The sequence below is a fragment of the Bactrocera dorsalis genome, chromosome 6 (genome assembly GCF_023373825.1).
Source record: "Bactrocera dorsalis isolate Fly_Bdor chromosome 6, ASM2337382v1, whole genome shotgun sequence".
In the NCBI taxonomy this organism is placed as follows: Eukaryota; Metazoa; Arthropoda; class Insecta; order Diptera; family Tephritidae; genus Bactrocera; species Bactrocera dorsalis.
Window position 1 is genome coordinate 33,082,769 of NC_064308.1, and position 24,730 is coordinate 33,107,498.

The 24,730-nt window shown below is 37.3% G+C and overlaps 1 protein-coding gene across 1 annotated transcript in view; it reads left to right on the forward strand.

The window, feature by feature from the left end:
- The window catches only part of LOC125779324 (uncharacterized), a 210,046-nt gene that overhangs the window by 148,907 nt on the left and 36,409 nt on the right, over positions 1-24,730 (forward strand). The gene's annotated exons all lie outside the window — the stretch shown is intronic.

The window sequence follows — 24,730 nt, forward strand, 5'->3', positions numbered from 1 at the left end:
ACCGGTAAAAGACCTCTCGAAAACAAGAAGCCGACTTAAACCATCATAATAAAAACAAAACGTCAATGAAGAATTACGTCATAGGTGACACAACTTATATAAATATAAATAAAAGATTAGCAAATAAACTAACTCCACGATATAAAGAAGAAATAGTCGCAAGAACCTCACCTCACCAAATCAGGTAAAACTGTTCATAAAAATTTAATTAAAAACTGCTTTAAACAAAAAGATAAAATTATAACTTATAAAAACGTTAAAATAAAAAGAACACAACTTTGCTATCAAAAGTAAAACTAAAAAGTAAAAATAAAAATGTCTAATATTGAAATTGTAAAAAAAATTACTACATATACTGTGCCCAAAAAATAAGGTGACATTGTATTTATTTTGAAAATTCTTTATTTATTCTTCCAAATCAATTTCATCGCCTTCAAAGTAATCCCCTCCCGATGCAATGCACTTATGCCAACGGATTTTCCAATCTTCGAAACTCTGGTTGTAGTCACTTTCCGGGATGGCCTTCAGTTCTTCGTCTTCGCTGTGGCTTGAATTTCCTCTATCGTATAAAAAGGGTGCGAGGGTTTTGAGCTTGGTGATCACCCAGAAGTGGCACGGCGCCAGATCAGGTGAATACGGTGGTTGCGAAACGATATGGGTTGAGTTTTTGGCGAAATGATCATGAATTACGAGGGCAGTATGGGATGGTGCATTATCGTGGTGTAAAAACCAAGAATTGTCTTTCCACAATTCCGGCCTTTTTAGGCGGATAGCGTTACGCAAACGACGCATTACGTTCAAATAATATTCCTTGTTGACTGTTTGACCGGAAGGAATTCATAATGCACAACACCACGATAATCGAAGAAAACAGTCAACATGACCTTGATTTTTGAGAGACTTTGGCGCGATTTTTTTGGTCTCGGCTCTCTTTTAGCACGATATTCGCTCGATTGATCGGTTGTTTCGGGGTCGTAAGCATAGATCCAAGTCTCATCGCCAGTTATAATGCATTTCATGACACCCTGGTAGTCGGAAAGCATCGTTTCACACACTTCAACGCGACGCCTTTTTTCCAAAAAATTCAATGTTTTCGGTACCAGTCGAGATTTGACGCGCTTGAGGCCCAAAACATCCTTCAAAATGGTATTAGCTGAGCCTTTCGATATGCCAACTTCATCAGCAAGGTCTCTAATTGCTAATCGACGGTTTCTCAACACCAAATCTTTGATTTAGTGAACGTGAGCTTCGTCGGTTGAGGTTGATGGTTGCCCTGGACGCTCTTCGTCTTCGACACGTTCACGACCGGCTTGGAACTCACTATTCCACTTGTAAAACCTTTTTTTAGACATAGCCTCATCACCAAAGGCTTTCTGCACCTTCCTCAACGTATCAGAATTCTTTGTTCAACAAATTTCGACATCGCAAAAAACGAAAAACTCACTTTTAGCAGCTCACAAAATGACACGTATCTCAAACACTATTGAATATTTTGACATGAAATTTGACATAAATGTGACTGAAAGTACTACCAACCTAAAAACAAAATAATTCTCCAAATCCTTCGACGCGCGCAGTTTAAATTCAAATGTCACCTTATTTTTTGGACACAGTATGTTATTAACTGAGCCAAGACCAATATTATAACTTCATATACATTAGAAAATTAAGAAATATTTAGAGTAAGAATCACTTGCAAGAATGAAAATGAATTGTAAACCCTTTCTTAAGCCATAAATATATAATTTACAGTACATAGTTAAAAAATACACTTAATTGCGCAGAGGCGAATAAACAGCACCTACCATTAGTCTAAGAAATGAAGCCAATCATCAATGAATATGATACCAGTGCCAAAGATGACACTACATACATATGTCGCTCAATGGAATATTTTTATAAATAAAAGCTTACGGTACAAAATTGGACTCTAGAGCTTAGCCATAGTACTCCTTACATTGAGGTCTCCCAGTTGTCCAAATAAAACTTTACAAACACTTGGCTGTCGAACGCAGACGTTCGAAATTAAGAAGGGAGGAGCTAACAAAATAAATATTTTGTTATACAGTGTACTAACCGTGTACTTAACCGTGCGATTCTGTAACGTGATACAGTCTCAAGTCTCTAAATTTGAGATTTTGAGTTAAAGACGATTTTGCTATTCTGTAAGTGACAGTCACAAAATCTATTACATTTCATTATTCAGATGTGTTTTTGCTTTTTTTTGTACTTGAATGAAAATAAATATGTCGATAACAAATATTAACTTTTCTTTAATATAGTTAAAAAACATCCTTATCCATAAAAATAAAAATATATGTTTACTTTGTTTCATAATATTTACGAAATTTATGTAAAATTAATTTATTGTTAACCTTTTCGCGTTAGAGTTGCTTACAAAATATAAGAAAAAGACAATCAATTAATAGCTATGATGATCTCTATTCAGTATATTCAAAATGGCAGACAAGAATTCTTTTTAGTTTTGTAACCTGCTATCTACCAGGTCTCAATATTTTGAGACTAATGCTAGAGATTGTTGAGTGAATAGTAACTAGTCTCAAACTGAGATTTTACCTCAAAATGTCTTAAATAGAGACTAGAGACTGGTTACAGAATCCCGCTATAAGAATGCTCAGGAATGCAGGCACAGAACTTAGCAAACGTATCACCCACTACAAGAACGTCAAACTACAATTACGAAATTTAATAACGCTAGTAGCACGCCACTAACCATATGCGTCGCTGCCGACGTCTCGCTCTGCTGGCGCTTAAAATATTAAGTTGGTGATAATATAACTTAGATTTAAGTTTCATTTTTAATTCGGCTGTTCACTGAGCTGGTTGGATACTACCCCAAAAACTTAAATCTTAAAATTAAATACTTAACTTGTACAGTGCGTGACAAAATGTTTAAATTGTAAATAAAGAGTAAAATTAAACTTAAAAGAAGTTAACTTATACTCGTATAACCATATACTATATATATCTACAACATATGGAGCCTGACAACCATGCGATGCGAAAAATCTCACTAAGAGAGATAACTCGTTTCTACAGGAAAAATCTAATTCTTTCGGATAACCACATTGCAGACGATAGAAACGGTGGTAAATTTTAATATGCATTAAAACAGCAACATTTCTCACTAACTGAAACTATCATAGCTGACCGTTAAAAACTAAAAACGGCTAAATGAATAAATCACTTCTTTAGTAAAAGGAAGCACGCTTCGTATCGACGCAACCTTATATAATATAATTGAATTATTTTCTTCGGGCCCCCACTTACATATGGTACTCATTACATGGGAAGAAAAATTTGCAGCATTACGAACATTGAAAATATACAAATTATGCTTCTCTTTGCAATACTGCAAGACTCTCTTCCATTGGAGGATAAGTGGAAACCTCAGGGCATCTTGGAATTTCAATTGGGTTGTGTTTATGTCGGCTCTACGAAGTGCTCTTTTGGCAGAACTTCTTTTTCTTTACTGGCGTAGACACCGCTTACGCGATTATAGCCGAATTAACAACAACGCGCCAGTCGTTTCTTCTTTTCGTAACGTGGCGCCAGTTGGAGATTCCAAGCGAAGTCAGCTCTTTCTCTACTTGCTCTTTCTAACGGTGTGGAGGAGCACAACCTTTCTCTCGAAAACTCGTAACGTCAACTCATCAGATATTGTCATCGTCCATGCCTCTGCATAGCAGGACGGGAATAATGAGCGACTTATAGAGTTTGGGTTTAGTTCGTCGAGAGAGGATTTTACTTTTCAATTGCCTATTCAGTCCCAAGTAGCACCTGTTGGCAAGAGATAATCTGCGTTGGATTTTGGGCCTGACGTTGTTGTTGGTGTTGGTTCCAAGATAGTCGAAATTATCTACGACTTCGAAATTATGGCTGTGAACAGTGACGTGGGTGCCCAGTCGCGAGAGCGACGACTGTTTGTTTGATGACAGGAGAAATTTCGTCTTGCCAACGTTCGCCACCAGACCCATTTGTTTTGCTTCCTTACCCTGTCTAGAAAAAGTAGAATTAACGGCGCGCAGTTTTGAAATCGACGAAAAGGTGGTGTTTGTCGATTCTCTTTTCACGGGTCTTTTCCAAGATTTGGCGCATGGTAAACATCTGGTCGGTTGTTAATTTTTCAGTTGCACACTGATAAGATCCATTCAGTTTGTTGACGGCGGGCTTTAATCTTTCATACAATACGCTCGATAGAACCTTGTATACGATGTTTAAGAAGCTTATCCCACGGTAGTTGGCGCAGATATTGGGGTCTCCTCTTTTGTGGATTGCCCCCGCTGCTTTGTTGTTCTTCAGAAGGGTAATTGCTATTTGACCTTCTTCATGGTCGGGCAATAGAACGCCTGCTTCATCGTCATCGATTGTGGAATCGGGTTCGCCTTCTCCTAGCGTTATGTTTTCACTGCCATTCAGCAGGCTGGAGAAATGTTCCCTTCATAATTTAGTATGCTTTGGGCAACGGTTACTAGATCACATCCTTGGGTGATACCCATACCGGAGTATGCTCCGGTCTTGAAACCTTCTGTTAGCCGCCTCATTTTTTCGTAGAATTTCCGAGCATTACCTCTGTCGGGGAGCTTCCCCATACTCACGCATTTCGGCCTCTTTCTTTTTATGTCTGCAAATGCATCTCTTTTCAACTCTCTGTATCTATCCCTTCCCTCACATATTGTGGTCGTTTGTAACAGTGCGAGGTAGGAAATCTGTTTTCTCTCCATAACGACATGGCACTCCTCATCGTACCAGCTGTCCTTTTGCATTTTCCGAAAACCTATGATTTCGGTTGCAGCTATACACAAGGAGTTTGAAATACAGTCCCACAGTTCTCTTATACCGAGTTGTGGACGAGTGCTCTCAGAGAGCAGGAGTGCAAGTCGAAAAGAAAATCGCTCGATTTTGACATCGTGTCTAGGCAGACTCGTTTGCCATAGTCGTCACCAAAAGGGGGGTCTCTTATCAGAGGCTGATTGTTATTTTTAATTGGGTGCGTTTTTTGCTTGGCGGGTCCCAAACCCAGAGCACAACCCTGCGGAGTTTCGCCTTCTCACTTTAGCTCGCCTTCAAACGGATGTTCTTTGGCTACCCAGAGAATACTTGGTTTAGCACCGAAAGTCGTGTGCTGCTTGAGTCATATGTAAAGAATCGTTTCTGGCCACTCACAATTGAATGGTAATCAGAGAACTGTCCTCACTTGCGTGAACTTCTACACAAGACTCCATCCTCCCTTTGTGTTTTAGATAGTAATATTTTGTGTACTGCTGGGTTTGGTTTAATGCCATTAGGAGGCACAGCATAGTCTAGGAATTCACTTTCTTTCGCTAGAAAATTGCATTTATAAACTTGTAGTTTTAAATGAACCAATGTATTGTTTTCATACATTGTTAATTAGCCGTTTAAAGGTAGCTGGCGCATCACGAAGGCCAAATGGCATACGTAAGAATTCGTAATGGTCATTAGTTGTTGAAAAAGCAGTTTTCGGAATGTCGTCGGGATGGACTTCAATCTGATGAAATCCTATAGCCAAGTCAAGGGTTGAGAAGTATTGACATTTTCTTAAATCAGTTTAAATTTTTCAAAATATTAATTCCTATAAGTCCATCAATTTTCGTTGAATGGGTATTCTAAAAATTCGCAATGATAATGAATTAACTTAAATAGTTATAAATATTGGAAATTTACAAAGCTCTGTTATTGACATTGTTGTATTTAATGCCTTGGCCGTTACGTTTACATCCCGGTTCCATTTTGGATGACTAATGTTGGGGTTAATTATGCTAAATTCGGCCCCAGATCATTAATAAATTTTAAGTTTTTAATAGGGTGATTGATTATTACGTAGGGAAGTCCTGCTCGTGACCTACATATTTGAAAATTTCCATTAGAGTTACCTATTTCCATTGCTTCAACTTGTCATTGATTAGTACGCGTATTGGAATGAAATTGAAAAGTGTTCCTGTTGGTGTTGTGAGAGAAATTTGATCGCCTAGTTCTATTTGAAAAATTTGGGTTTCTTTGATCATTAATAACTCTATTATGATTTATATTACGAATATTGTAGAATTTTAAATTGTTATTTGGCCTGTCGTTACTATTGTTAGATATTTTTCTTCGAAATGAGTTATTAGCATTATTGTAATTATTACTAAAGTTAGTTCCTCTTGTGTATAATGTTGATGTCTGGCTTCTGATATTATTCCAAAATCATCTTTTATAGTCACAGGGTTCCTAGAAAATATCTAGTCTAAGTACAATTCATTTTATTTCGTCAGTAGTAACTATAAGTAGTGCATCCATGGGTTAAATTTCTGTTGCAAATTTTGTTAGCTAGTTTATTTATTTTAAAATAATAAGTTTCTGTAGTTCCTTGTAATTTACATGTTTTTTAATTATCCATTAGTTCGTCACTAGTGTATTTCTCACCAAAGTTCTCTGTTAGTATGTCCTTTAACACAGTCCATGTTGTTACATTAGTGTGTCTGTGAATCGCTTCCCTAGTTTTGCGAACACATTTGCTTTTAATATATCCAAAAGTATTTTTATATTATTGTTATTAAATTCTAAAATTGATGGAAGAACGTTTTCGACTTGGTCTATAAAGTCTGGAAACTGATTCGGATCGTTACCATCAAAACATTCAATATTTTTAATACATGTTAGAATTAAATGAAATCTATTTATTTATGCTTCCATAGTAAATTGTTATATCTATACTAATATTATAAAGAGGAAAGATTTGTACCTATTTTTGTATGTTTGTATGTTTGTAATGAATAGGCTCAAAAATTACTGGGCCGATTTAAAAAAATTTTCACCAATAGAATGCTACATTCTTCCAATTTGACATAGGCTACATTTCATTTTGAAAACAATTAGGGATCCTTGGTAAAATTTGGACAATGTAACCGAAGGTGTAGTCTTAGGGTGTCCGCAGAGTGGGCGCTTAAAGCCGAGCTGAGCGGAAATTCGCGTGTTGCGTAAGTGGGAAAATGCGCTCGGCTCGGCTTCATGCGTTCACTCTGCAGGCACCCTTAAAATGTCTTTCGTCGAATGCGCTGCCGAAACTATTAGCGATAGAACAAAATAATGTACAACAATATTGAAGAACATCATAATGTCTACAAAAAACTCCGCGGTAGCATATGTCCAACTATTGTAGTTATGTCACTACAACAACTTTTTTTCATTTTAAACATTAATGCAAATGCTAACCAAATTCAAACCATGCTATTTATGTGTTTATATTAAATTATTTTATGGTCAAGACCATTTAACTACCTATAAAATAGTTTTTAAATTGGATTTTCCATTCAAAAGATATTACGGATTAAAAAATTCAAAAAATAAACAAAACCGCCATTGCGCCGTGGCCGTTGTTTGTGATGCATTCTGAAAAGCGCGCCGGGCCAGAGAATGTAAAGTATAGAGAAGGTGCAAATTGAATTCTGTATGATGTTCGATTTGGCGGCTAACAGAGCCGATAGAATCAAAGTAAGGAATTCGACGTTGTCGCTGCTATTTAGCAGAATTGAGCACGTGCAGTGGCAAAAATATATGTAAAACGACTGAATTCATTATTTATTACTGTTATTTTAATTTTTTGATTATTATTATTTTTATTTTTTAAATTTTTCATAATAAGTATTTTTATTTTATTTTTTTCGTAATTATTACTTTAACTTATAATATTTTTATACGCTAATTTTTAAAGAATATTATTATTATTATTACTTAATATATTTATTTAATAATTTATTATTTACTTATATGTGAAACGACTGAAGTCATTATTTTTTAATTTTTTGATTATTATTATTTTTATTTTTTAATTTTTCAAAAGTGCCCGCCACTTAAACCATCAAAGGAATTGAACATAAATAGACTTACATACAAATATAACTGTAGGATTTTTTTAATACAAATAAAAATATTTGTGAAAAAAAGTGTTTTATATCCAAATTTCCAAAAATTAATAATTGTCTACCCCGTGCGATGCCGCGACGGGCTGCTAGTAAGTATTATATATAAAAAGCGAAAATCAACTTAAATATAAGTAACAAGAATAGAATAAATTAGGTAATAAGTATTATAGTTACTGCAACTGTTGCTTTTCAGTTTTTTTTTTTTTAGTTCAAATACGTCTGTATGTGTAAGCACTATTCAAATACACTGATGTCGGTACCACAATCCGTTAATTTTCACTGTAAATGTGTTGAGTCAAAAGTTTGTTATTTCGTCAATTTCTTTAAAGTTATTATCACTTTTAATTTTTTTTTTATTTTTCTATTTTAATTTTCGGTTTGATTAAAGTTATTTTCATTTTGTTTAAATTTTTTCCGACTTGTTTGTTGAATACTCCAATTAAAATTAATTTGTAGCAATTGCAAAGCGCATCACTCGACTTAATCGCGTTGTTTTATGTGCTGAACACATAGAGAGCGACACGTCATGACTACACACACATTCGAGTAGTCAGTCATCAAAATATAAGTAAGGTTTGTTAGGGCAAAGACTGAACGTACCCACTGACAGGTTTTCCCAACTATTCTCTGGCAGAGTTATGGCCTCTGAGAACAGTTTGGGATGTACACCAGAGAATTCTTTTCGGAGGAACTCAAAAATCCTGAGAACGCTTCCAAAAAGCAAACCTGGAGAACCCACCGCTGCTGGATCAGCAAAAATATGCGAAAATGTCGCCCAAGCAGGCAAAGGTAGCAAATCTGAGCAGCTTCAAAATAATGAAAATCCCGATATTTTCTGCAAACTGGGTAAAAAAAATTAGAGAGCTCGAAGCATGATATCTGGTCAGAGACATATTAACCAAGCTATGCGTGATCTGGTAAGCTGTATCACAAGCTTGATGACAAGGCAGAAAAGCATGAAAACTCGTCGAAAAGAGTTATGGTAGGAAAGACGTGGCAGGTATCCCCTACCCAAAGTGATAAAAATGCCCCAAAGAGACCTCTCGAGATATTGGGATATTTATCACCAACGAAGAAGCCGAAAAACATGAGTCATAAAGTGCAAGCAGCATATAGTGAGGCCACTGAATGCATGCACAAAGACAGTTTGAGAGACAAGCGCCCAGGCGAAAAATGGATAGACGTTGTCAGAAAGAAGAAACCGATCGAGAAGAGAATCAGTCGAAAACAGACGCTATTATCTTAACAAAAAAAGAGGGAGCGAGTTATGCAGATATCCTGAAAATAATAAAATGTGACAGCGGCCTTGAAGAACTGGGTTCAAACGTGAAGTAGATTAAAAAAACCCTCAAAGGAGACCTGCTAATCGAATGAAAAAATCAAACAGAGAAGAAAGCCGACGCTAATTTTTAAAGAATATTATTATTATTATTACTTAATATATTTATTTAATAATTTATTATTTACTTATATGTGAAACGACTGAAGTCATTATTTTTTAATTTTTTGATTATTATTATTTTTATTTTTTAATTTTTCAAAAGTGCCCGCCACTTAAACCATCAAAGGAATTGAACATAAATAGACTTACATACAAATATAACTGTAGGATTTTTTTAATACAAATAAAAATATTTGTGAAAAAAAGTGTTTTATATCCAAATTTCCAAAAATTAATAATTGTCTACCCCGTGCGATGCCGCGACGGGCTGCTAGTAAGTATTATATATAAAAAGCGAAAATCAACTTAAATATAAGTAACAAGAATAGAATAAATTAGGTAATAAGTATTATAGTTACTGCAACTGTTGCTTTTCAGTTTTTTTTTTTAGTTCAAATACGTCTGTATGTGTAAGCACTATTCAAATACACTGATGTCGGTACCAAAATCCGTTAATTTTCACTGTAAATGTGTTGAGTCAAAAGTTTGTTATTTCGTCAATTTCTTTAAAGTTATTATCACTTTTAATTTTTTTTTTTGGAACGAAGTTCCTTACGGCAGGCTTGCAGAAGGGAGATTTTGCTGCGGGAGCTAACTGAAAAATAAATAAAAACCGTAAGAAATAACCCGTAAGAAATATCCGTAAGAAATAACCCGTAAGAAATAACCTGTAAGATCGCTAGTTATAGCCTACTTTTAGGTTTTGCAAAATAATTAGGCATGAAAATCTGTAACATTATTGTGTATGCAAATTTGTAATAACAATTGATAACTTAAAACAAAAACAAATTTACCAATTTTTACTTATTTTTTGCATAAAAAAAATTTCACTTTGAACAAAATATTAAAATTTCATTGAAGTGAAAGGTATTAGTATGGATGGCCACAACGATATTGTGTACATGCAAAATGGACAGCTGTGTTGTCTTGGTACATGCCGGCCATGCTGCATGTGCTTGCACTAAATACGTTTATGAGGAGTTGAGTTCTTGCATATTTTTTGGCGCAGGCTTTGAGGAAATAACCCGTAAGAAATAACCCGTAAGATCGCTAGTTATAGCCTACTTTTAGGTCTTGCAAAATAATTAGGCATGAAAATCTGTAACATTATTGTGTATGCAAATTAGTTTTGAGTGAAGTGCGGAACACATAGAGTGCAACAGACTGCAAACTACATCTGCCAAATATTAAAATACAGACGTTCTTAGGACACTGTTATTTTGACAGCTGCACGAATACACGACTGTAGGCCGACAGTTGTCATTCTCGCTAATTCCTATTTGCCAACGACAGTAGAACGACAGTAGAATGGAAGAAGAGATATGAGGAGAGTGGTGATGCCACTAATATGTAAAATTATTCACAGGTCTAACAAACTTGACGTTATTTTACAAATAAAAGCATAAAATAGCTCTATTATAGCTCTATTATATCCTTTGTAATAACAATAGATATATTAAAACAAAAAAAAATATATACCTATTTACTTATTTTTTGCATAAAAAATTTCACTTTGAACAAAATATTAAAATTTCATTGAACTGAAAGGTATTAGTATGGCAACAACGATATTGTGTACATGCAAAATGGACGGCTGTATTGTCTTGTGTACATGCCGGCCATTGTTATGTTGCTGCCTTCTTACGAATGTTCATGTAGTAAGATGCACAAAGCCATTTTTAGTTCACTGTCGTGAGCTTCAGAGCTTTGAATGTGTCATTGTGTTGTCATATTCTTTCAATTCGTTTTCCTTAAAAAACGAGTAGTGCATAATACCTTTTTCTCTCTCCCTCTTTATTTCGTTCTTTCATTCCTTCTCTCTCTATTACCACTCCATCCGGCCAATGCATAGTCATGAATTCATGCACGTGGCATTACGGGCCGTCTCGACAGGATAAAATCTATGTCTTACTAACTGTCAAATCTATTGCTATTGCCATTGCCAAATCTGTATTGGCATTTGTTATCATAACATAATCATTTGCGCAAAGGCGTAGGATAGGTAGGTTCGAGCTGATGTAGCGCATGCTTTGAGCTCTTGAAAAATTTATTTTATCATATTGCGAAATGCCGTCGGGTAGGTAGCTGATGTAGCGCATATTTTGAGCTCTTGAACTGTTTAAATCTTTTATGAGGAAAATAAAAAAAAGGATAAAGATCCTTTACAAACGTATTTTCTGGGACAAATAAAATAATAAGAAAAGGGTAAAGATCTTTTGTTCACAAATGTATTTCTTGGGAAAAATAAGATAATAAGAAAAGGATGAAGATCCCTTTTTTACAAATGTATTTCTGAGAAAATAAGAACTCATATTTTTGGACTACTATATAATAATTCTGGCATAAATTTTATATACCAATTAAATTAATAAATTTAAATTGAGAAATGATTATTTATGCTTGTATAAGTTTATTAAATTTAAGACTTCGCTCATTCCATAATTTTTCTGTAAATTAACAATATTAAACTAAATATAAATTTTTTGAAAAAATGTTATTTTGAACATGTACTTTATTTTTATAACATAACACAATCGTCTTAATATTCGATCTTCTAAATTTCATATTACCGAAATGAAAATGCCGTCGGCATATGTGTAAATGGGATATGTTGTCTCTTCGAAATTTTCATAGAAATGAAAACTGCGCTGTCAAACTGCTGAAGTGACAGCTTATTGCTTACAATATATGGTAAACTAATTAGTTTGCCATATATTGTAAGAAATAAGCAATATGGAGTCTCCACAGGCAATAGGCAGGGAAAACCAGTTAGTAAGACATAGATTTTATCCTGTCGAGACGGCTCGTAACATAATCATTTGCGCAAAGGCGCAGGGTAGGTAGGTGCGAGCTGATGTAGCGCATGCTTTGAGCTCTTGAACTGTTTAAATCTTTTATGAGGAAAATAAGAAAGGATTATGATCCTTTTGTTACAAATGTATTTCTTGGAAAAATACAATAATAATAATAATAACAAAGGATAAAGATCCTTTTTTACAAATGTATTTCTGGTAAAATAAGAATTCATATTTTTGGACTACTATATAATAATTGTGGCATAAATTTTAAATACCAATTGAAATAATAAATTTAAAAAAATGAGAAATGATATTTTCATTTATGCTTGTATAAGTTTATTAAATTTAAGACTTTGCTCATTACTAACCCAATTTGCATAATTATTCTGTAAATTAACAATATTTAACTAAATATTAATTTTTTTTTTTTGAAAAATGTTATTTTGAAAATGTACTTTATTTTTTTTATTTTTGGAACGACTGCAAACTACATCTGTCAAATATTAAAATACAGAACAAAATATTAAAATTTCATTGAAGTGAAAGGTATTAGTATGGATGGCCACAACGATATTGTGTACATGCAAAATGGACAGCTGTGTTGTCTTGGTACATGCCGGCCATGCTGTATGTGCTTGCACTAAATACGTTTATGAGGAGTTGAGTTGTTGCATATTTTTTGGCGCAGGGTTTGAGGAAATAACCCGTAAGAAAAATACTGTAAGATCGCTAGTTATGGCCTACCTTTAGGTTTTGCAAAATAATTAGGCATGAAAATCTGTAACATTATTGTGTATGCAAATTAGTTTTGAGGGAAGTGCGGAACACATAGAGCGCAACAGACTGCAAACTACATCTGCCAAATATTAAAATACAGACGTTCTTATGGACACTGTTATTTTGACAGCAGCACGACTACATGACTGCAGGCCGACAGTTGTCGTTCCCGCTAACTGGAATATTTCCTATATTTGCCAACGGCAGTAGGACGACAGTAGAGTTGACAGTAGAATGGAAGATAGAAAGAGGAGGTAGAGTGGTGATGTCACTAATATCTAAAATGTAAAATTATTCACAGGTCTAACAAACTTGACGTTATTTTACAAATAAAAGCATAAAATAGCTCTATTATATCATTTGTAATAACAATTGATAACTTAAAACAAAAACAAATTTACCAATTTTTACTTATTTTTTGCATAAAACAATTTCAGTTTGAACAAAATATTAAAATTTCATTGAAGTGAAAGGTATTAGTATTTTTGCAAATTGTATCGATTCTACATTATCCGAAGGAACTTCGTTCCTGCCTGGTGTCCCACGACAGCGCATTTCTTGTTATTTTTCTATTTTAATTTTCGGTTTGATTAAAGTTATTTTCATTTTGTTTAAATTTTTTCCGACTTGTTTGTTGAATACTCCAATTAAAATTAATTTGTAGCAATTGCAAAGCGCATCACTCGACTTAATCGCGTTGTTTTATGTGCTGAACACATAGAGAGCGACACGTCATGACTACACACACATTCGAGTAGTCAGTCATCAAAATATAAGTAAGGTTTGTTAGGGCAAAGACTGAACGTACCCACTGACAGGTGTTCCCAACTATTCTCTGGCAGAGTTATGGCCTCTGAGAACAGTTTGGGATGTACACCAGAGAATTCTTTTCGGAGGAACTCAAAAATCCTGAGAACGCTTCCAAAAAGCAAACCTGAAGAACCCACCGCTGCTGGATCAGCAAAAATATGCAAAAATGCCGCCCAAGCAGGCAAAGGTAGCAAATCTGAGCAGCTTCAAAATAATGAAAATCCCGATATTTTCTGCAAACTGGGTAAAAAAAATTAGAGAGCTCGAAGCATGATATCTGGTCAGAGACATATTAACCAAGCTATGCGTGATCTGGTAAGCTGTATCACAAGCTTGATGACAAGGCAGAAAAGCATGAAAACTCGTCGAAAAGAGTTATGGTAGGAAAGACGTGGCAGGTATCCCCTACCCAAAGTGATAAAAATGCCCCAAAGAGACCTCTCGAGATATTGGGATATTTATCACCAACGAAGAAGCCGAAAAACATGAGTCATAAAGTGCAAGCAGCATATAGTGAGGCCACTGAATGCATGCACAAAGACAGTTTGAGAGACAAGCGCCCAGGCGAAAAATGGATAGACGTTGTCAGAAAGAAGAAACCGATCGAGAAGAGAATCAGTCGAAACCAGACGCTATTATCTTAACAAAAAAAGAGGGAGCGAGTTATGCAGATATCCTGAAAATAATAAAATGTGACAGCGGCCTTGAAGAACTGGGTTCAAACGTGAAGTAGATTAAAAAAACCCTCAAAGGAGACCTGCTAATCGAATGAAAAAATCAAACAGAAAAGAAAGCCGACACGTTCGAAAGCGCCCTAGAGAGAGTTATTGGTGAGATGGCCGTAATACAGCCGAAAACTCATAATATTACCATTATGTGCAAAGACCTGGATGAGATAACCACCCCTGAAGAAATATGTGAGGCATTACAAAAGGAGTGTGAGATCCAAAGCCTGGGGAAGAAAAAATACAAAGAATCTGCCGAAAACTTGGAGTGGCACTCAAATAGCTCTTATATGTCTACGAGCTGAGGATGCCAAAACTTTACTTAAGTGCGTAAAGTAAAAATCGGGTGGCCTATTTGTCGTCTCCGGGAATTTTCACCTATTACTCGTTGTTTTAGGTGCTTCCAGCTAGGACATATAGCGTCTGGTTCTACTCCTAAAGCCAAAAATGCCACCTAAAGAACCTTCATCTTATCGACCTCTTTGCATGCTCGACACAATTGGGAAAGTGTACTAAAGCATTGTAAGAAACCGTTTGGAGCTAGCAATCCAAAAACACGGCAGATTATCAGAGAGACAATACGGCTTTATTAAAAAGAGGTCCACTATTGATGCACTAAGAGAAGTAGTTGATACTGCAAAATATGCAAAAAGTGGAAAAAGATGGAAAGGTGAGAGGAAAAAATACTGCGCGCTAATAACCCTGGATGTGAAGAATGCCTTCAACTCCGCAAAGTCGGCAAATATAATAAAAGCTCTACACGATATACATGCTCCTCATTTTCTTATAAATATTATAATGAGCTATTTTCAAAATAGGAGATTGCTATACGAGGCGGACGAGGGCACTCAGAGCTACACTATCTCCAGTGGAGTACCGCAAGGCTCGGTTTTAGGCCCGCTGCTATGGAACATGATGTACGACGGGGTGTTAAGAATACCGCAACCAAAAAATGTGAAAACAATCGCTTATGCGGATGACCTCATAGTGACATCATAAATTGTCTACTACCATGAGTCTAGAGCTGGCTGAGCAGAAAACAGAAGTCCTGCTCATAAGCTCAAGGAAAATTGAGGAGAAAATATCGCTGACCATAGGAGAATGTGAGATTACTTCACAGCCGCAGTTGAAGTATCTTGGGGTGATAGTGGACTCAAGACTCAAGTTCAAAGAACACATGGAAAATGCGACAAGTAAAGCAAATAAAATATATAATGCGTTATCTAGAATGATGGCAAATAAAGGCTGTGTGCGTCCCAGCCGACGATGTTTAATAGCCAAGGCAGTAAGTTCAGTGATCCTGTATATAACTTATCAGAGACGTCTACCACAGCAAAAAGAGGCGAGAGAATAAAAACCATTGCAATGTGGCAACAGCGGTGGCAAACTTCTTGTAAAGGACAGTGGACCTACCGACTGATTTCGAACATACACTCGTGGATAGGTAGATAACATGGAGACTTGGATTTCCACCTTACCCAAATACTCAGTGAGTATGGTTGCTTCAGAAGCCATCTATTCAAATATCGTCATGACTTTAATCAATACTGTCCGACATGTACAGAGTGTATAGAAGACTCTGAACACGAGTTCTTTTATTGCCCTCGGTTTTCAAGTATAAGGGAAATGTTGAAAACCACCCTGGGAGGTAGTATCACGGTGGAAATTTGACTGCACTTATGGGCGAGTCCTCTGTAAAGTGGAAAGCAGTCAGCAGAGCGGCAAATCTAATTATGACAAAATTGAGACATTTAGAACAGATTAGGCGTCAGTCAGTCCGTGCAATAGAGGAGACTTAAACGTCTTCTTCTCTCCCATGAAGTAATACTTTGTCCAGTGGTCCAGTGGGAGAGACATGAGGTGGGAGTAGGTTATGTTTAGCGGATTAAAGTCCCGCACTCCGGCTTTCGATGCTTCCCCCTACCGTAAAAAAAAAAAACAAAAACGTCATGACTGCACGACAGTGAGCTGTAAATGGCGTCGCGAAGGCTGCTACATCAACTTTTGTAAGAAGGCAGCGACATAGCAATGGCCGCATGTAAACAAAACAACACAGCTGTCCCTTTTGTATGTACACAATTTCGTTGTTGCCATACTAATTCCTTTCACTCCAATGAAATATTAATATTGTTCCGAATTTACTCTTGCTAGTTTACTTTGTTAGGTTCGTATCTCTGGATTGACAAATAAAATCAACACTGTTTGATTTAATTCAACAACTCTTTATTTCACAACTCGTCTACACTATAGCAGTTTACTCTTAGCACTGGTTGATTACGTTAGTGCTGCCACGGCTTATATAGCCACGCACTTCTCGCTGATGCCGACGTGTCCTTCTAGAATATCGCGTCTGGAAATTACCAGAACATACGGCTATACGGCGCCAGACGCAAGCAGACAGTCGCGGCGCCAGACTCAGCAATTGTTTAACTAGACAAGCAGACAGTGCGGCGCCAGATGTCTATTGTTTCGACAAGCAGACAGCCGTGGCGCCAGATGTCTACAACAAGACAAATGCTATTCCATATACCTACAGCTATTGTTCATAATCAGGGATGCATATAGTAATACAAATATAACTTAATACTACTTTTGTAACACTGCCCTCCACTAAAGCCTAATCGTCCCGATTAGGCACAAATCCTCTTGAACCAAATGGGGCGAGCCTCTCCAAATGTACTACTTTCATTTTACATCGTGCTTTTCCATTTCTTTGTATGCGGTATACCACGTCATTAAGTCGTTTCATCACCATATAGGGTCCTTCCCAGGCTGTCTGCAGTTTCGGGGACAAGCCTTTCTTTCGAAGTGGATTGTACAACAGGACCAGATCACCTTCTTCGAAACCTTTTGAATTTGCCGCTTGATCGAACCGGTCCTTCATCTTATTGCTCATCAGATGCGTATGCTGTCTTACCATTAGATGCAATTCATTCATTTCTTCCTTTAAGGCAGAACAATAATCTCCATCATTTCTTACAGCTGTAGGATTCGTTCCAAACTTAAGATCAGCAGGGAGTCGCAGATCAGATCCAAAAATAATCTTTGCTGGCGTGTAACCAGTTGTCTCGTGCTTTGCTGAACGGTACGCCAGCAGGAACATCTGGATGCACTTGTCCCAATTTCGTTGATCTTTATCGACGATTTTCCGCAGATGTTCTTCAAGCGTTCGATTGAATCTCTCTACCATCCCATCTGATTGTAGGTGTAACGCTGTTGTCCGTGTCTTGTGGATGCCCAATAATGTACAGACTTCTTGGAAAATGGAAGATTCGAAATTCCTGCCTTGATCTGAGTGTAATTCGACGGGCACTCCGAACCTTGTTATCCAATTTTCTACAAACGCTTCGGCTACTGTCTTTGCTTCTTGGTTTGGTAAGGCATATACTTCTGGCCATTTACTGAAATAGTCCATGACAACCAGTAGATATTTGTTTCCGGCCGTACTGGTTGGGAACGGACCTGCAACATCCATTGCGACTCGTTCAAATGGTGATCCCACGTTGTACTGTTGTAGCCTACCGCGACTTTTGGCTTTAGGACCTTTAGCTGCCATGCACTCTACGCAATTACTTATCCATTCTGCTATGGAATCTCGACAACCGATCCAGTAGAACCGTTGTTTAATCTTCTCTATAGTTTTTGTAATTCCAAGGTGCCCTCCACTAGGTCCATTGTGATATTCTTTCAATACTTTCGGGATCACGGACTTCGCTACTATGATCAGCAGACGAGACTGTTTGCCATCTTCGCTTTCCCAGGTACGATGAAGGTATCCATTAACGAGGTTTATGCTGTTCCATTGGGCCCAATATGCTTTTGCCGTTGGACTCTCGCTACTTATTTGTTCCTTTGGTGGTCGTACCCCATTTTCTTTGGCTATTATCAGCTTTGCAAGATCAGGGTCCTCCAGCTGATTGATTCTGATGCGGTGAGGAGTCCAATCATCTTCAGGTTCTATATTCAGTAATCGCACGTCGATTATACCTTCTTTTCCTTCTGATTTGGAGCAATGTTTACATTCCAGTGGACAAGGGCGACGTGATAATGCATCCGCATTTTTGTGGTGAATCCCCTTTCGATGTTCCGTTTCGAAGTCGTAATTCTGTAATCTTTCGATCCATCGTGCAATTTGGCCTTCCGGATTCCTAAACTGTAATAACCATTTTAATGCTGCATGATCAGTCCTCAGCAAGAATCGTTGTCCATACAAATACTTGTGGAAATGTTTTACACATTCCACCACAGCTAGTAGTTCTTTTCGCGTCACACAGTAGTTTTTCTCTGGTTTCCCGAGCACTCTGCTGTAATACCCAATTACTCTTTCTTGTCCGTCGATGAGCTGAGACAGGACACCTCCAATTCCATAAGCGCTCGCATCTGTATCCAAGATGAATTTCTTTCCAGGTATTGGATAAGCTAACATCGGTGCCGTACAAATTAGTTCTTTCAGCTGCTCAAACGCTTTTTCTTGTTCCAACTGCCATACAAACGGGCGATTCTTCTTTGTTAAATCATGTAAACTTCTATCCACGTTCGCAAATCCAGGTACAAAACGGCGGTAATACGTGCATAAACCGAGGAAGCTGCGGAGTTCATGTATGTTGGTGGGTCGAGGCCAATCTTTAACTGCATTTATTTTTCCTTCCTCGGTGTGAATCCCCTCAGTTGACACTTTATGTCCGAGATATGTGACCTGCTTCTTCCATAATGAGCACTTTTTGGGATTCAAGCGTAATCCGGCTGATGCTATTCGCTGAATGACTTCCTCTAGATTTTTCAGATGATCATCAAAACTTTTTCCCATGATGATAATGTCATCAAGATACACCAAACATGTCTTCCAGTTGAGTCCTTTTAACACATGTTCCATCAGTCGCTCGAACGTTGCAGGCGCATTACATAACCCAAATGGCATCACAGAGAATTCCCATAACCCGTCGCCCATACTGAAAGCGGTCTCTTCACGGTCACATTGATCGATCTCGACTTGCCAATATCCACTTTGTAGATCTAATGTAGAAAACCATTTCGCTCCAGACAAGGTGTCTAATGTATCGTCGATTCTTGGTAGAGGATAACTGTCTTTCTTTGTGACATCATTCAACTTCCTATAATCTACGCAGAAACGGGTGCTACCATCTTTCTTTTTAACTAAGACGATAGGTGAGCTCCATGGACTTATTGAAGGTTCGATTACACCGTTTTTGTGCATGTCTTCAATAATCTTGTTAGCATCCTCACGTTTTGCTAGTGGAACCCTACGCGGAGCTTGTCGGATTGGTTTAGCGTCTCCGGTATTTATGCTATGTTTGACAATGCCGGTTCTTCCTGTGTTTCCTTCGTTTGCAAATATGGATGCGTATTTTTCTAATAGTTTTTCTGCTTTTAATTTTTCATTTCCATGCAGTTCGTTCAGCAAATTATTTAGGAGTGTAGGACTTATCTGTTGTGGCTCAATAGTAGGCTTCTGTTGTGACCGTTCGCATCGTGCTATTGCACTTATATTCTGGCACTGTCCAATTACTGCTCCTTTCTTCAGACTTATAGGCGTGTTGAATTCATTCACTACTCTGACCGGAATGGTGGCGTCTTCTCTAGTTTTCACAAGCGTTCTTCCTACCAATATGGGTGTATCTATTTTTGTTGGTTCCACAATCCACAACTCTTCAGTCCCATCTCCTCCATTCACTTTAGCCCATACAATCGCCTCAGATTTTGGTGGAATACTCTGATTATCATCAACAATCACCCTCTTACTTTCAACGTTGGTCACATATCCGGTGTTTATAGGCATCTCCATGTTCTGGCAAAACAGCATTTGCTTGTTTAAATCCAAAGTAACCCCGTGATCAATCATGAAATCTACTCCCATTATAATTTCATCCGTGATTTCTGCTACGATGAAGGTGTGATTAACTTCCAGGGTACCAATTATGACTTCGCAGAACACTTTTCCCGCAACAGCTGCTTCCTCTCCAGTGGCCGTTCGAAGCTTGCAACCAACTAATGGTTCAACCGTTCCTCTCACCACATCCGGTCGGATAATTGAATGTGTGGCACCAGTATCCAAAGTAAGCGTTGACAGTCGTACCTTTACGATGCCGTTGATAGTAAGATTGTTGTCATGGTGACCTATTTGTGATATCGAGATGGCGGGGCAAATAGTTGTGGGAACCAGCTCACGCCCCTTTGAACTGTTCCGTTTTAGTTTAACGACTTGTGAGATGTGGATGCTCCGTCCTCGTTATCTGTTGGTTGTTTCCGTTTTGATGGGTTTACTTTTATATTGCAATTTCGGGCAAAGTGACCCGCTTTTCCACAGTTGAAACATCTTCCTGTTGTATTTACTCGCGGTGCAGCAATTGTCTTCAGAGTCTTCAATATTTCTTCCATCAGCGCCGGTTGTTCCATTTCAACTCTTTGTACTTTGTGTGCTGGTTTACTTAGTAGGGAAGCTGTTTCCTGTGTGAGGGCGTGCGAAACCGTTTCAGCAAACGTTCTTTTTGGCAATGCATATGTGGCGCGTTTGGTGTCCACATCACGAATTCCATTTATGAAACATTGAATTTTTACCCTCTCAATGTATTCCACAGGTGCATCTGCATTTGCCAAATGAGCCAGTCGTTCGATTTCAGTTGCGAACTCTTGTAATGACTCGTTCATCTTCTGACCCCTATTTTGCAGTTCGATCTGGTATATTTGTTTCCGGTGCTCACTACCATATCGTCTTTCTATCGCACTCATCAATGCCTCATAGTTGTCCCGTTCACAGTCTGGAATAGTCTGAAGGATTTCTGCCCCAGGTCCTTTCAATGATACAAACAAGGACGCCACCTTGTCCGCTGCATTCCAATTATTGGCCATTGCTGTCTTTTCAAACTGAAGTTTGAAAATTTGAAATGGAATACTTCCATCGAATGTGGGTGCCTTCAATCTTTGATTATTTGTTGATGGTGCAGGGCCATGTAGTTGCAGTTCTCGCACACGATTACTCAGTTGAAGAAATTCTGATCTTAAATTTTCTTCGTCATTTTTTATTGTGCTTAATTCGTCTTCAAATTTTGAAAATTTCTCTTGCACTTGTGTATTATTTTCTGTAATCTGTTGTACCAAACGCTTTTCATTATTATTTTCAGTTATTTGTTGTGTAAGGCGAGACTCTAACTGTGATGTATTTTCAGCTATTTGCGTTATTTGCTGTGCCAGACGATTTTCTGCCTGCACTGCATTTTCTGCATTTTTGGCTATTTGCTGTGCCAGACGATTTTCTGTTTGCACTGCATTTTCTGCCATTTGCTGTGCCAGACGATTTTCTGTTTGCACTACATTTTCTGCCATTTGCTTAATAGCCACTAACAACGTGTTCATGTCTACACTTGATGATGTTCGTTGTTCTTCTACTTTCTCTTCTACCTTTGTAGAAGTTTCTGGCCCAACAAATTCGAACTCGTCCACATTAATTCCATCCGCTTCCATTGCTTCACGTAATCGTGCCTGCAGATCCGCCTCTTGCCCGCTTATCGGCAAATTACGCTCCTCCAGTTCCTTTTTTAATTGCTGAATTCTCAATTCTCCGAATTTAACCATCTTGAATTTGGATTATTTGACAATCCCACTTCTGACACCAATTGTTCCGAATTTACTCTTGCTAGTTTACTTTGTTAGGTTCGTATCTCTGGATTGACAAATAAAATCAACACTGTTTAATTTAATTCAACAACTCTTTATTTCACAACTCGTCTACACTATAGCAGTTTACTCTTAGCACTGGTTGATTACGTTAGTGCTGCCACGGCTTATATAGCCACGCACTTCTCGCTGATGCCGACGTGTCCTTCTAGAATATCGCGTCTGGAAATTACCAGAACATACGTCTATACGGCGCCAGACGCAAGCGGCGCCAGACCTAACAATTGTTTAACTAGACAAGCAGACAGTGCGGCGCCAGATGTCTATTGTTTCGACAAGCAGACAGCCGTGGCGCCAGATGTCTACAACAAGACAAATGCTATTCCATATACCTACAGCTATTGTTCATAATCAGGGATGCATATAGTAATACAAATACAACTTAATACTTTTGTAACAATATTTTGTTCAAAGTGAAAGTTTTGAAGTAAAAAATAAGTAAATAGGTAAATCTATTCGTTTTAAATTATCCATTGTTATTACAAAAGATATAACAGAGCTAATTTATGCTTCTCTTCATAAATTAAAGTCAGATTTCTTAGAGCTTTGAATAATTTTACATTTAACATATTAGAGACATCCTCTCCACTCTCCTCTCCTCTCTACTGCCGTCGGAAAATTTAAAAATATTATTAAATTAGCGAGAGCCCACTGTCATGCAGCTGTCTAAATAACTGTGTTCAAAAGAACGTGTGTATTTTGAAATTTGAGAGAGGTCGCTTGAAATCTGTTGCGCTCTATGTGTTCAGCACATTATTCTAGCAAGTTCTTCAACGGTAGTTTTTAATAGGCGGGTTTTCTTAGACCAGCAAATTAAGCTATTCGCTTATTTTGTATGGAAGACTTAGCCAACATAATCATGCCGGCTTGCCATAAGCTATCTTAGCTTGTGTATGGGGCTAGAGGCATTCACAATAGCAAGGTTTTCCCCAGGAAAAAGTAGTTGGCAAAACTAGAAACCTCATTTTGACAGATGAAAATGTTAACAAACCAAAATTACACATTTTTTGGATAAGTATTGAGTTAAAATTACGACAAATATAAACATTTGTTTTCAGTTTTTTATTCTAGACTTTAAATTAATAAAATAAATCCATTTGTATAGTATATTAATATTCCGTTTAAAAATGTGAAATTTTAAACTAAATTGTATATCAGCTTATTGTTCTTGTCCGCATTGCCAACGCAATTAAGCATTAATTTTTCTCGAAAATTCTGGTAGAAATTTTATTACATCCAAAGATTCATGACACTGAATGTTGTCGTTCATTGTTTCCGTTTTATAATCGGTAGCTTTAAGTGTTTCTATATCTAATTTTTTTACCCGATTTTTTCGACTTTTTTGAATTTTTTAAAAATACTTCAAATTAATATTTTTGGAAATCCAAGTCAAACACGATAGAGCATTGTATAAAGAAGATATTGTATAAGTTATTTTTGATCTTATAAAGGGTGATTTTTTAAGAGCTTGATAACTTTTTTAAAAAAAAAAACGCATAAAATTTGCAAAATCTCATCGGTTCTTTATTTGAAACGTTAGATTGGTTCATGACATTTACTTTTTGAAGATAATTTCATTTAAATGTTGACCGCGGCTGCGTCTTAGGTGGTCCATTCGGAAAGTCCAATTTTGGGCAACTTTTTCGAGCATTTCGGCCGGAATAGCCCGAATTTCTTCGGAAATGTTGTCTTCCAAAGCTGGAATAGTTGCTGGCTTATTTCTGTAGACTTTAGACTTGACGTAGCCCCACAAAAAATAGTCTAAAGGCGTTAAATCGCATGATCTTGGTGGCCAACTTACGGGTCCATTTCTTGAGATGAATTGTTGTCCGAAGTTTTCCCTCAAAATGGCCATAGAATCGCGAGCTGTGTGGCATGTAGCGCCATCTTGTTGAAACCACATGTCAACCAAGTTCAGTTCTTCCATTTTTGGCAACAAAAAGTTTGTTAGCATCGAACGATAGCGATCGCCATTCACCGTAACGTTGCGTCCAACAGCATCTTTGAAAAAATACGGTCCAATGATTCCACCAGCGTACAAACCACACCAAACAGTGCATTTTTCGGGATGCATGGGCAGTTCTTGAACGGCTTCTGGTTGCTCTTCACCCCAAATGCGGCAATTTTGCTTATTTACGTAGCCATTCAACCAGAAATGAGCCTCATCGCTGAACAAAATTTGTCGATAAAAAAGTGTTCGAACCGAACACTGATTTTGGTAATAAAATTCAATGATTTGCAAGCGTTGCTCGTTAGTAAGTCTATTCATGATGAAATGTCAAAGCATACTGAGCATCTTTCTCTTTGACACCATGTCTGAAATCCCACGTGATCTGTCAAATACTAATGCATGAAAATCCTAACCTCAAAAAAATCACCCGTTAGTTATAACTCCTTTGGGGCAGCGACGGTGTTGTCGACAAACCAGAGTTATTCTGAAGATGATATTGACAAGTTACTTTCACTTTACTCTTATGACTCCTTTGGGGCAGCGACGGTGTTGTCGACTACCCAGAGTTATTTTGAAAATGATATTCACGC